The sequence below is a fragment of the Sinohyriopsis cumingii genome, chromosome 2 (genome assembly GCF_028554795.1).
Source record: "Sinohyriopsis cumingii isolate HCF-2022 chromosome 2, ASM2855479v2, whole genome shotgun sequence".
NCBI lineage: Eukaryota > Metazoa > Mollusca > Bivalvia > Unionida > Unionidae > Sinohyriopsis > Sinohyriopsis cumingii.
Window position 1 is genome coordinate 68463075 of NC_142962.1, and position 13911 is coordinate 68476985.

Sequence of the window (13911 nt, forward strand, 5' to 3'; positions counted from 1 at the left end):
TTATCTTGAACGATAAAAGCGAAAATTGTAAAAGTATCGCGCCGTTTCTTTCTTCTTTCTTGGATTATTATTATTATTATTATTATTATTATTATTATTATTATTTATCTGAAAATAACCTTAATAACGTTTTCTAAGCATGATAGATAATTTACTCCGGCTATAAAATTAAGAGAAGTGAATAGATAAACGTTTTGATGACAATTCATAATAAATGGTCAAACTTTTAGCATACTTATGCCAACTCATAATATCGATCGTCCTACATATCAAGAAATTCTTGCCAGTTTTACATGATCATGTACCTTTGTAATTCAATGTAATGATGTGTCAAATTTATTGCTAAAACAATAATAATTGTAGCGTATTGTCGTTACTAAGGGTGTTTTAACACTATATAAAGCAAGGAAAATCAATTTTAAAAAAATTCCACGCTGTAAACTGTAAATATATATCAACAAAATACAAAGGATGACGATAATTACAAATAACTGATGAAGCAACGAAATCGGACATTCCTTAGGTTTGTTTGAAGAAAAAATTGTCTCACGCTAAACATACCACGTTTCTGTCTAGAATATAAGAAAAGAGCCACAACATTGGAATGAATAAGAAAAGAGCCACAACATTGGAATGAATTATACAATTTAACATAATCGAAAATGGAATATTCTCAGCAACATGCAATATATATGGTTGTCCCGAGCCGTTTGAAGTGTCGAAAAGTGATTGTAAGACGCTTGTGGGAAAATGTGACTTGAGATAATTGTATTAAATTATCTTTCTGATGTGCAGCTGTTTGCACTGTAATCTCTCCTATTCTGAGAAAGGCATGGAAAGCCAATGTAAACATGGCCGAATACATGGTACGCCTGGAAATGTCTGAGCTGGTATGCATCATAGAAACTGTAAGCTTATCCAGCGCAATTTTGTCAATTGGCAAACGAACATCGTGAGATTTACTTTTGTGAATGGTTTGAACGAGTTTTTGAATAAGAAATGATGAAGAAGGGTCTGCAAAACAAACCTGGATATTGAAGATGCTGCATATTTCTTGTTGATTAAGTGCGCTGTGAAAAGGGCCAAATTGGTTATTGAAACTGGGAGAGAGAACTCGGTCAAAGGGTCTGATGTAAACTCTTTATATAGCGTCCAAGCCCGCTTATATCTGGTTTGTGTAGCTGGTTGTAGGATGTTTTTAAGCAAATGGTCAAAAGTGCTCTCTAGCTGGGCAAGGTTAAAAGAAGCGGAATTCGATGAGGGTGTGAGTCCGCATAAGGAGCCATAGAAACTCGAAATCTGTTGACGAGAAAGAGCATCGGCGTGTCTGTTACGTATACCCGGTATGTGTTTTGCTCTGAACAAGATATTTAATTTAAGGCAAGATAGTACAAATTTGCGAATGAAATGCATGATTTTTGTGTCCTTAGAGGAGTGCTTGTTTATGATTTCAAATAAAGCCTGATTGTCAGTGTGGAAGTATATACATTTATTTGATAAGTTTTCTCCCCAGACCTCAACTGCCAGAACGATGGGGTAGAATTATAGAAGCGTTATATTTTGATATGTCGATGTCTTATCCCAAATGCCACAGAAAAAGTGTGTGCCTAGGATCGCACCTTATCCGACTGAGGCAGAAGCATCTGTGTACAAGTCCAACGTGTCGGAAGTCAGCCAAATGTCAGGTAAGAGTAAAGATCTACCGTTAAAACCGGTTAAAAAGTTTTGCCACGACCTTAAATCTTCTTTTACTTCTTTTGTTAGTGTAATGTGGTGACGCGATTTTGAGATGCTAATTGTCGGGTTGATTAGTCGCCTAAGAAAAGCTAGTCCCGGTAAAACTACTGAGCAAACAAAGTTAAGAGTACCTATGATGGATTGCAACTCCTTGAGAGTAATTTTATTTCGAGCCAGATATGAATGTATAAGTTCATTACATTTTTCTAGTTTGTCCATGGGAAGGCTAACCTCCATTCTCACGGAATCCAATTCGTATCCGAGGTACGTCATGGTTGTTGATGGTGCAAATGATTTATCCCCAGCCATAGGGACGCCGATGTCGTCACATACAGTCAGGAGGCGATCGAGCTTATGCGAGCATTCGATACGAGTTGCATCTAGTATCAAAAAATCGTCCAAAATATGTGTCATGTGTGTTATAGATAACTTTGTGTTCGCTATGGATTGAATAGCATTGTTAAAGGTTTCAAATATCTGGCAACTGTAACTATAACCCATTGGTAAGCATTTGTAAAAGTAGTACATATTCCGCCACAAAAAGCCAAACTAATGACGAATAGGAAGAATGCGGAAAGCATTTTATATGTCTGTTTTTGCCATAAAACACCCCTTACCCAGCTGTTTTATAATTGGATGGCATTATCAATGCCTTCGTAATGCACTGCTGATTGTTGAGTTGGAATTACATCGTTAACCGAATCGCCCGTTGGGAAGGAAAGGTGATGAGTTAGTCTGATTATTACATACGTGTGTTTGCAATGACCCCCTAAAACCCACATTAAAACCCACTTGAAAACCTAAAAGCAGGTATTCCTTTGTGGTAGGATCGAAATCGTGGAGCCAATATTGCAAGCGGTCTATTCTGACCGGGGTAGGCAAAAGATCAGCACTATTTGCCGACAGGTTTCTTGTTGTTCGGGTTAGTGGTTCGAATTTGTTCGGATCGTTGGAAACGAACAAACAGGTTGTTGGGTGGCTGCGGTTGCTGGCTGTATTGAGGAAGTACCTTAAAGGGCTGATAAATTGGTTTGGGACAGCGAATGAATGGGTGTCCCCCTAAACAATTGAAGCACTTGTGCTGAAAATTGCATGAAAATCCCTGCTATTTGCGACGACGCCGCAGCTTCCTTTGTAAGGGGAATTCTGTCAGAAATGCCACAAAAAGTTAACAATTACATATATTTCAGTGGTATTACTACGAAGCAATTGTTTCAAATGCATAACCATTATTGTAATATTATGAACATCGCTGTTCACTGTAGTGAGATGAGACACGAACTTGGTAGTAGTAAGAAAGAAAATGGAAAACCGAACAAGATTTGAACATTATAAAAATTATGTGTCTTTGTTTTGAGGTGCGGAATGCAACATAAAACCAGTAGCAACAGAACAATTACAGGTCAGTGGGCAACACATAGCCTATTAACCTGGAGAAAAGTGGTGGAAGCAGAAAGCATACATGACTAATCAAGTGTCAAGTGGTGAGGTGCGGGACCAAAGTACGTCAAGCATGAAAATCGTAGCAAACGTAAAACGTAAGTAACCAGCTGGTAAACACACATGCCAGAGATACGGAATCAACTGGTAAAATAAAAGCCAGTGGTAAGGAACCAACTGGTAAACACACAGGCAAGTGATACGGAATCAACTGGTAATCATACAATCCTGTGGTTCGCAACCAACTGATTCAATAGAAAATACTTTAGATACTGAAGGTGTCTTCATTCTCTCTATGTTGCAAAAGCACTTGGCCAGGTGCTGATCTGAAGCATGAAGATGTGCTGACCATCGGTTCTGCTTTCTTGGGTTCATCTTTTGCTATATTCTTTGTAACTTCGTAACTAAAAATATGAATTAAATATTAATTTGTATTATAATTTATGTTTTAAATATGTTCTAGCCTAGCGAGACAGATGCTCGTACCAATTTTATAAGTCTTTTGTAGTTTTGGAAGTTATGGAAGTAAATGAGGTGGCTCTGTAAATATGGTCATATATAGTTATATTATTTTCAATGAATGTCCTGAATCCTTTGCATGATCTCCGAATATTCCACAAATGCTGGGTGGATAAAATCATCGGTGTATTAAATACAATTTTCTATTTTAAAAAAGTCGTGTTTTATTCTGTACAGCTTTTAGACGATGGAGCAGAAATGGAAGTTTAAACGTTAATATTTTATATTTTTATTTTCCATATCTGATTTATTTCATTCAGTATATTAGAAATACCCTTTCCCAGAAATGCTCATCATTAACCTAGGGTCCACAATAGGTTCGATGGTGGAGCACCGGACTCCGATTCCATGGGTTGTGGGCTCCATACCCACTCAGGTTAGCCAAAATCGTCCTCCTAAATATGTCCTAAGTAGCATGTAGCTCCCATTTCCTCGGGATATCATAGCCTACAATGTGTTCAGAGTCACAGTAAAACCAATGCTACTGGCCAATTACCTTCATTAGAAAGTATTGTTTTGGTGAGCAATCTCTGTCAGTAACACCAAAGAAAACACCGTGCTTCTATATGATGTCATACTCCACCTAGATGACTAACTACATATATGGTTTGTTATTATTATATACTTTGAAGAAAATTAAAAACATTTGAATCGATCCAGAGGTACATCCGGGGGAAAGATTCACAAGGTTTACAATCTTCTTTTATCTTTGGCGACTCAAGTAAGTTGTTCAAACCGTTGTGCAAAGGTTGCATGATCTATATATATATATATATATATATATATATATATATATATTCTTAAGACTTTAAAAATAGCCCCTCGCCCTTTAAGTGTGTCTCAATTGTTTTGAGACTTTAGTAACAGATGTAAAATAAATGGGGTGTGGTCCACGCCAGTGAATACAGTTTGGGTCAATATACCGATGATTTTTTTAAAATTCTTCTTAATGAACATCATCGTTTCCTAAAAAAAAACTATATATAATTGTAAATATGTTTTCCTAACATCTAGCATTAACTAGGGCATTACGAAATCAAATGTTATTTGGAATGACAACAAATAAATTTTCTGATGACAGAAAGTATCTGTAGTTGGGCTATTCGTGGTGTAACTTTTAAATTCCCTGGAATCGATTATTTTCTTACTCCTTATGGTGGAAATACATTTACTCCTTGTGGTGGAAATCAACACTAGAGTATAAATTAATGACCGCCAAAAGAATATTGGCAACCTGGAGTGGAGGAATTCTCTTTCATTAGTTGGTCATGTTCTAATTGTGAAAACTTTTATTTTGCCCTTAATTATGCATATTTTTCAGTACTTCCAAATCCAACCGTAAAATAAGAAGTATTACTTAATCGTTTTTTCTTCTTAATGTGGCGGTAGAAAAGAGAGAATGATGCTTGGCATCCGATTAGCTGATGCCAATGAGGGAGTGCTGCATATAATTCCACTTTTTGTCATTCACTACATCTACAAGATAGTAAGAGTTAAAATAATACTTAGAAATGAAAACGGGATGTCATGAAATATTGTCAACAAAACTATATTTAATAAAGGATAATTGTAATTTAAGGAGAAGGAAATTGAAAATAATTAACGTATTAGATCATTACACATGAACGTTTCATAAGCGTAAAGAATAACAATTTGTGAAACGTTTCCTCTCTGAATGTAACATTACTTCAAATTATTACGACTGTAAAACAGAAAATTTTACACCGTTTAAGCAAAATATTGTAAGAAAGAAAATTCAAACTAATTAGCATATTATGTGATCACACATAAATTTTTAAGAGAAAGAATATAAGTAGAACATAAGTTCTTTGACTGTCATATTTAAAATAATATTTTACAGCATTTTTTCTAAATATTACAAGAAAGAAATATTGTAGGAAATATATAATTGGTTGGATCTTTTTTCTGCATTTTTTCCTTATTTTGTTATAAATACTATATTTTCACTGGCAGATTTAATAAGGAAAATCCTCCAATGTATGCACCTAAATTTGTTGAAGGACATATAAACGTTGGTAATATACATCTTTATTAAGTACAAAAGAAGTTAAAATGGGCACAATCATGCATAAGTTTCTTGTTTTAGAAATAATTCTTATTATTCTTGTTATTTGGGTTTTGTAATAGTGAAGCGGAAAACATTTTTAGATCACAAACGTCCATATCACTTAGAGTTTGTATAATCAAGACTGTGTATCTAAAAAGAATATATGTTGCGTATGTGTTTCTGTTCCTTTTGTTTCCCTTGCATATCGCATTTGTCATTACTACATTATCTGATTTTTAATCTATTCTGAGTATCTTAAGAAAAATAAAATCAATTAATAAAAAACTTCGAGACACCGCATCTATACTATTTGAAACAGGACAATTATCATTGTCTTATAACATGTGCTGTGTTTCAAATAAGCTTTTGTCCAGGGTGTCCAAAAATGTCACGGATCTCCGAGAACATACAACGGTAAGCCATGCGCTTCTACCAAAAACTACCACGATGGAATACAACGAATATGTGGATGCGGCGATGGCCAAAGCGACAATCAATTGGACTGGGGCAAATCTAGTTGGACAGCTGCCGTCAACCAACAGTTTTTTGATAGCCATAATAAGCAATGGTGCGGTAAAAAATATGGTATGTGTGTCAACCGTACCACCACCGGTAGGTTGTTGTATCTTACGTTCACTCTTTCTGGTTATCGTGAGAAGACTTATTTGTCCTGTCCGGCTTAGTTTTCAACAGGTTTTCGATACTGTATGTACTGTAATGCTAGGTGTCAAGCTTTTATAATCGATTTTGGCAGATGTAAGTTAGAGTCATTGGTCATGTTTAATAATTTATACAGTCTTTAATGATCCTATTTAGAACTGCAATTATAGATATGTAAAATATATTAATTTTTGGAAAGTGGTTCTTTCAGGATAATGCACAATAATCTCCAGTAAGACTCATTAAACAATATCTCTTTTCATGTATCTTAACATTATCACGAAACTGTGGTTACAAAGAATCAACATAGCTTCCAAATTGCATATTGAGGTCTGTCTTGTCAAATTTCATTATCATTGAAAAGCCAATGTCTTCCCACGGGCTAAAACAAACAAAATTTATATATCCTAATTAAATCGGAGTTAAAATCACATCTTTTATTAGTGTTTGGATATTATACCAGACGGTAATGAGTTTACAGTAAGACCACAGATTTCTGCCCAAACGTATGTCTAATCATTGTTTCGGTTCCAATAACAATGCAAAATGGCAGATGGACTGGTCTGGTCAAATAAAGCGTGAGCTGGTGATTTTTGTTTTATAAGATACAAACAAAACGGACCGCTACAATTTATGAGTTTGTTCAGCAATAATATTTTATGCTTAAAAAGCATTAAATGAACAAAATAAAAACTCTAAGCATAATAAATATAAGTAAAACTGGTATCTAGTATTCGTGAATTAAAATATTTAAATAACCAATTCTGATGTAGATTTGAAAGTCTCTCTCTCTTCCTCTCTCTCTCCCTCTCTCTCTCTCTCTCTCTCTCTCTCTCAGTAGATTTTACAAGTTAGAAGTCTTAACTACCTGATTGATAAATTCTTTGCAGGTGGTTTTTCTTCCGACGGTAGTCACACTCCGGTGGGTGAATCCCATGTGTTCATGATCGTTGACCTGTGCCCCGATGTAGCTCCAAACCTTGACTAGTGTGCCCAGACGTCTTCTCATCCGGTAAATAAATTCGGATACGGAGTCCATTTTGATCTAGTTCATCAGATAACCCAAACATTACATCGGGACAACCCAGAAGTGACGTATGAGGTCGTAGACTGTGCACACGCACATCAAGCTGATCACAAGTCCCAGCAATTACCATCCATGCGAGTGCACTCATAGTGGTCATGGCAGGAAAAAGTAGCTAAAGGCTTCTGCTGTTATAATGATTTTACTATTAATCTTAATAAACTGATATAAAACTAATAGCATAATCCTTGTATTTGTATCTTCATTCGTTAATTTCTGTTATACCCCTCGCTTGTTTTGTTGCGTAAAGAGCATTCCACATACAAATGAAAGTGGTTCGGAAGTCGGAAAATAATATGACTAGAATTGTTTAATTATTTATAGAAACTGTAAAAAAATATTTGTTCCCGTTCACTTTGCAGATTTGACCACAAAATGGTTCATATATTTCGGCAATTTTTAAAGATTCTAGTGGATGTAGATGCCCTGAATTATACGCATGTGCATGTACTGTACAGATGCTGCATTTATATGCAAATTGTGCACAACATGTGTTATGGATAGAAAGGTCATGCTGTTTCTATATAGAGAAAGGGGTGAAAAGAAAAACAAACCGCGTTTTCTTTTTCCACATCCCCTCGAGAATGTAGAATATGTGCGATGCCTCCTCTTACGTATCGTAAACTGCAACTAGCGGAGGTACTCTGCTACGAGATACATCCCGTGATGGTGTGCCAACTGACAATGTCTTGAACTTTTTAAAATAATGGGGTTTATATTTTTAAACAAAAACGTTTTGAGATTGTATTTTAGGAGCTTTACCCGTTTTGATTTTTTGGTGAATGCTTTGATCTAGACGTTTTTGCTTCAAACTTTCTTTCTTTAGCTCAGTGATATATATTTACTTATGAAAAGTATTTCTCTTTCTGAGTGCTTGTGGCAAGGTTTGCAGATGTTGCCATTTTTGACACCTACAATGTGCCTGACACTTATAGTTAGTGCTATTAAACCCTATACATATAAACAGAATAGTGGGGCGATTTGGCGACAATGGAAAATCCAGTCACAAAGGTCGTGTGCCTGTATAAGGACAAGGGAAAGTGGAGTCTGTATAGCGTCTGACGTCACGGTATGGGAGATTGGTAACAATATTGCAACCATGTGAGGTGACGTCACATAACTGAGTAAAGAGTGGGTGTGCAGGTGTGCACCAGAATGAACTTAGTCGGGAAGATAGAGTGGGATTTAGATTTATATAACACATACAATAGACATCATACAGTAACAAACACTTATACAACACACACACACACACACACACACACACACACACACAAAATTTAAGGCAAGAAAGCTACTCTTTTCCAGGCATATGCGTAGCCCCTAAAAGGACCTATGTGTTTTCTTCTTCTAATTTCTTCTATTTTTCTACCAACTTCTTATTTTCTCTCCTACACTTTTTCTCTTGTTCTTCTTCTTCTCATGTTTTCCTCCTCCTTTTTCTCTTTCTCCTTCTCTTTCTTCCTCTTCTCATTTTCTTCTTACTTTTCTATTTTTTCATTCCACTCCCTCATCCTTATTCTTTCCTTTTCATCTTCCTTCTCCACCTTATCTTCTTTAAGCAGGTCTCTTATTATTTCCTTTAACTTTCTTAAATTGTTTCTCTCCAGCTTGATTCTATGGGGGTTATACCAATATCGTTCCTCCTCCAGTTTTACTATCATCTGCTCTATTATCCCAAAATTGTCGAGGACGTCTTGTAACTTCTTCATTTTGTTAAGGTGCTTTGAAGCCATCTTCTTTTGTTATTCCGAAGAATGGCACGAATGATGAACGCTTCCCTTTATATTCTTCAAGCACGGACGTCAAGGAAAACATCCCTTACACTCACTTCACATATTATCTACTATCCACAGAGGTGAGGAGCAAAAAGCAAACCCAAAATATACTATCCACACACGCAATGAAGCAAAACGAAATAAAATTATACTATCCACACACGCGAAGAAGCAAAAAACATAACCAAAATATATTATCCACACACGCGAATAAGCAAAAAAGAAATACAAATTTAATATCTACACAAGCGAAGAAGCAAAAAAACCCATAATCAAAATATACTGTCCACACTCGCGAACAAGCAAAAATAAACACAAATTTACTATCTACACACGCGAAGAAGCAAAAATCTAACAACAAATATACCATCCACACACGCGAAGAAGCAAAAAGCTAACCACAAATAAACTATCCATACACGCAAAGAAGCAAACAACTAACCACAAATATACCATCCACACACGGGAAGGAGAAAAAACCAGCCACAAATATACTATGCACACAAACGTTAGAGAGCGCTTACAAACCCCAATAATTTACTATTCACACAAACGTTAGTGAGCTCATACACACACACACACACACACACACACACACACACACACACACAGACACAATAACATCAATAAATGGAGTGAGTGTTTATATTTACACTACTCCACATTCACACAAATTGGGAACTTGAATAGTGTCTCTTTTCTAGAGCTTTGATTAGCCCTGAAAAGGGCTGTTGTTTGGAACTCCAGATACACCTAGCTAATGTCGGCATCTCCCAGACCTGGCCCCTCAAACACATCTCCAACTCCAATCTTGCTCACAGTTCAGTCTTGATCTTGGGTGAGCAGAGGCTGGTTGACTGGCTTCAGAATCCCAATTTTCCGTTTGTGGGATTCTGAAGTGTTCTTGTCTTCTATGCCACACCCGTGGTACTGGTCCAGGTTGTGGTACTGCTGCTAGTGTTTGTTTTGGCTCTTGCTGCTGACAAACGTATTTAAAAATTTGACAAGCTACTGAAAACGGAGTGCTTATACACGCACTCCTAACAAAGATAAAGACATGAAGTGCTTATAGACGCATTACTGTGTTTCTAACTTATTAACGTATTATTGGCAATTGAATTAATATCTCTTTTCTAAAGTATTGGGTAGCCCTGAAAAGGGCTGTTTATTGTGGACGAGGAGCTATGACAAACTTTTATGGTCTAAGATTGCGTCCTCGTCTGGATGCAGGCTTTCCCACAGACTAGGGTCTGCTTCTTCGGAAAGAGAAGGAGAACTCTTTGGTGTCTACACGGCAGTAGACAAAACCTCTGTATGGTTCCTGCTTTTTAATCTGATGCTCTCTCTGCTGCTTCTGAAGTATGTACCTCTCCGTTCCTTCTTCTTTCTCCTTCTTGATTTCATCTCTGAAGAGCTCTTCTATCAGGTCTTCAGTTATTTTCAACTTTCTGACATTCTCTATCTCTTCAGACTTCGGTATCAGGCTTTGCCTGACACGATGCAAATTCACGTAATCTTCGTTCAACCTGGCTAGTCTTGAGCACATCTTCATAGGACGATGAGTCAACAATGGATGGTGAGACTGGAGACTACTCCGCTTTATTAGGTTCAAGCGCCGACGCGATAGAAAACACACCTATACTGTTTAGAGTCGAAACGCTAGAATACATTGATGTGAGGGATAGAGAGAAGTCAAAGAAAATGATTCATGATACAAATGGCAAACAAACGACAGACGCCTATTTCAAAATACAACATTTTTATTCAAATAACTAATAACCGAAAATCAACAAATTTTTAAAATTAACAATTCATTAAACAACTAACAATTTTTCAAATAACCATCTATTTTGGACAAAGTTGACAACCTTGTGAAATGAAGTTGGAATTCATTGGGCCATTAATTTACACTTCGTTTCCTAGCTAAAGACAAAAGATAATCATAATGGTCACAAAAATATCGATGTACGATCCACTTTCTCATCGTTTCTAGAGGAGTGACGATCAAAATAAGTCAATAAATGTTCTAAAGAATATCCAAGACTGCGTTGATGAAGAAAATACACAATATTGTCCACACAGCATGGAATCTATGTCTTGTAATTTCATATTATTAAATCGTGTTGTCTGAGCATTTCTTCTCATAAAGTCGATGATATCATCTTCCAAAGGGGGCTATCTATACGCATCAAAATATTCCACACAACCTTCTCTAGGAAAGTAGACGGCTACCCAGTGGGTTCCTGAGAGATGGTTATCGTCCGTGTTGATGACATAAACCTGATGGTCTTGAGGTTTACGATGAGGTAGTTCATCTTTAGCGCATACAAAGGATTCCAAGAAGCAGTGTATGAACTGTGGTTCAAAAGGTAATAAGGTTCCCAGGTATCCAATTTTGTGTTGGTTTTCTTCACGGGTAATGATACGTGATCAATTCAATCCTGACTTTTTGCTTGAAAATGTCTGACAAGTAACCGTTTCTTCGTTTCGTCTCTGCACTCTGAGGCAAGAGAGCTTCGATGTGATTGATCTCTAGAGTCATCAATGGAGGAAAGGAATGTTCACTCAAGTCTTTAAACCACTGATGCAACACTGCTTCTTCCGAGATGAGACTCCAAGCTTCGTAAAGTTACTCGTCCAAGTTTTCTGTAATTATTTAATAATCAAAAACATCTAAGTCTCGGGCGGTTATTCTTTTCTTAGTCTTTCTAACTTTATGAGTATGGAGGCTTCTGAAGGGAAGCATGAATGCCTGACTCAGCATTGCCCAGGGCAATTATAGGCGTTTTCGTCGGCCTAAAATATGTTTCCCCGTTTGCCTGCTCTCAAGAAATCTTCTTTACGGTTTTGTCTGTCGATGACATTTTGGAGAAATTCTCTTTCAAAGCGTGCAGTTCTCGTGTCACCATCGGTTTCAACACCGGAGTCACCGAACGAAAGGCTGATTTCAACATATCTCCTAAACCATGTCCTCGCTGTCGAGCGATACCTAGGTACACTGGATACATGACTTACGAATCATTAGATAATCATTTTCGAAAATGGATTTTCACCGTGACTTTCCCTTTGGTGAATGAAATATTTTGTCCCAAATCTCCTTTTATAGCAATGTTGAGAGTGTCAAAATACGACTTACTGACGGGCAAATAGTGAGGATGTACAAACTCGCGGTGAACGTGATAAGTGTTTCCACCTTCCTCATCAGCGTTCGTGGCAGAATCCACTTTGAAAGGAATGACACGCAGTACCGGTACGGAGGTGTGTCTCACCACGTTGTACTCCACCACATCTGTGTACACAAAGATCAAATTCGGCACTTGGTTCAGTTCTACCGGGGAATTAAAACATTTTGCAAAATCCAGGTTGGTAGTAACAATTGGTATGAGGCCACCCCTCAGTATATTCATGTTTTCAACCAAAATTGTCATACAATTCAGGACAAAATCCAATACCATACGTGTACCAATTAAGTTGCTCTTTCGGCAGTATTGGTTTAGCGTTAGCTGCAGTTACAACAGCTGAGTGAGTGACCAAGTATTGTTGCAGTTGATCTTCATAAACTTCGACATCAAAACTGTTTTGATTTTCAGAGATGTTTTTGATCTCTGGGTTTCCATGGTCTCATCAAATGAGAAAAAACGAGTTTCAAATAGGATTTGGCAGGCATCAGCAATAACGGAGAAGTGGAAGAACTAGAGAATACCGGAGACGCGGTCACCGTCACTGCAGGTCGTGGTTTGCTAATCTAAGATTGCGTACTGGCCGAAGTGTCTCTCTAGCGAGTAGAAGCTTTTTTCTGATGGCTTTTCTTGTTCTGGTGACTTTTCTTTTCTGGGGCTGTGACCTGGTCTTGACACCGTTGCTCTTTTTCTTCTTTGGGTTTCGTTTGGCTTTTTCGAGAGTGACTTTTTTCTTGGGGAGAACTTTGGGGGCATTAGGATCCCATTTTAAGAGGTAGCGAATGATGACACCTCCTAGAAAACCGCTCCCTCCAGGTTTCAAAATAATTTGCTTTTCGGTTTGAGTGACAATGCGAGGATCGGCCAGTTGTGTCAAGGCTACTTTGTTTCTGTCAAAAAGCGTTTGGTTCGATGAGGAATCTGAATGATGCCTTACAGTAATTGACGTGATGTTACTGTAAACCATCGTAAGACTTCTTTGAGGCTGGCTTCTAAGACACAAGCACGTATTTATGTATTTTTTTCGCGACTGATGCCGTACAAGGCACGAATCAATTTGATGGGAAGATGAGACTGAAGGGACGTTATGTTCAGTTGAAAGTTTAATGCAAGATTTAACGATTTTGTACATTTCGAGCACGAAGTTTACCTTTAGGACCTCCTACCAATTTCTCAAATGGTAATATCTTGATAGCCCTTACTAAAACATTTTTCAAAGAAAAGAACAAAATACGTCCTTTTCTTGATTTGCATAGAATTGACCCCGTATCATATTTTACATACAATCGAGACCTATGGATACCTTGTTTCCCTTTTTCCGCGCAATTAAAAAAAGCGTTGGTCATGAAGGAAGGAAATTTTGTATTTAATTTTACCTGCATACCAAAACATACCAAACCGATTGGCTAGATTTTGATAGGTCTGGCGCCATCTTTGATTAAGTAT

The 13911-nt window shown here is 37.1% G+C and overlaps 1 pseudogene; it reads left to right on the top strand.

Moving 5' to 3' along the window:
- Positions 1–1585: 1585 nt before the first annotated feature.
- On the top strand, positions 1586–7623 carry LOC149805096 (endoglucanase pseudogene; annotated as a pseudogene).
- The last annotated feature ends 6288 nt before the right edge of the window (positions 7624–13911 follow it).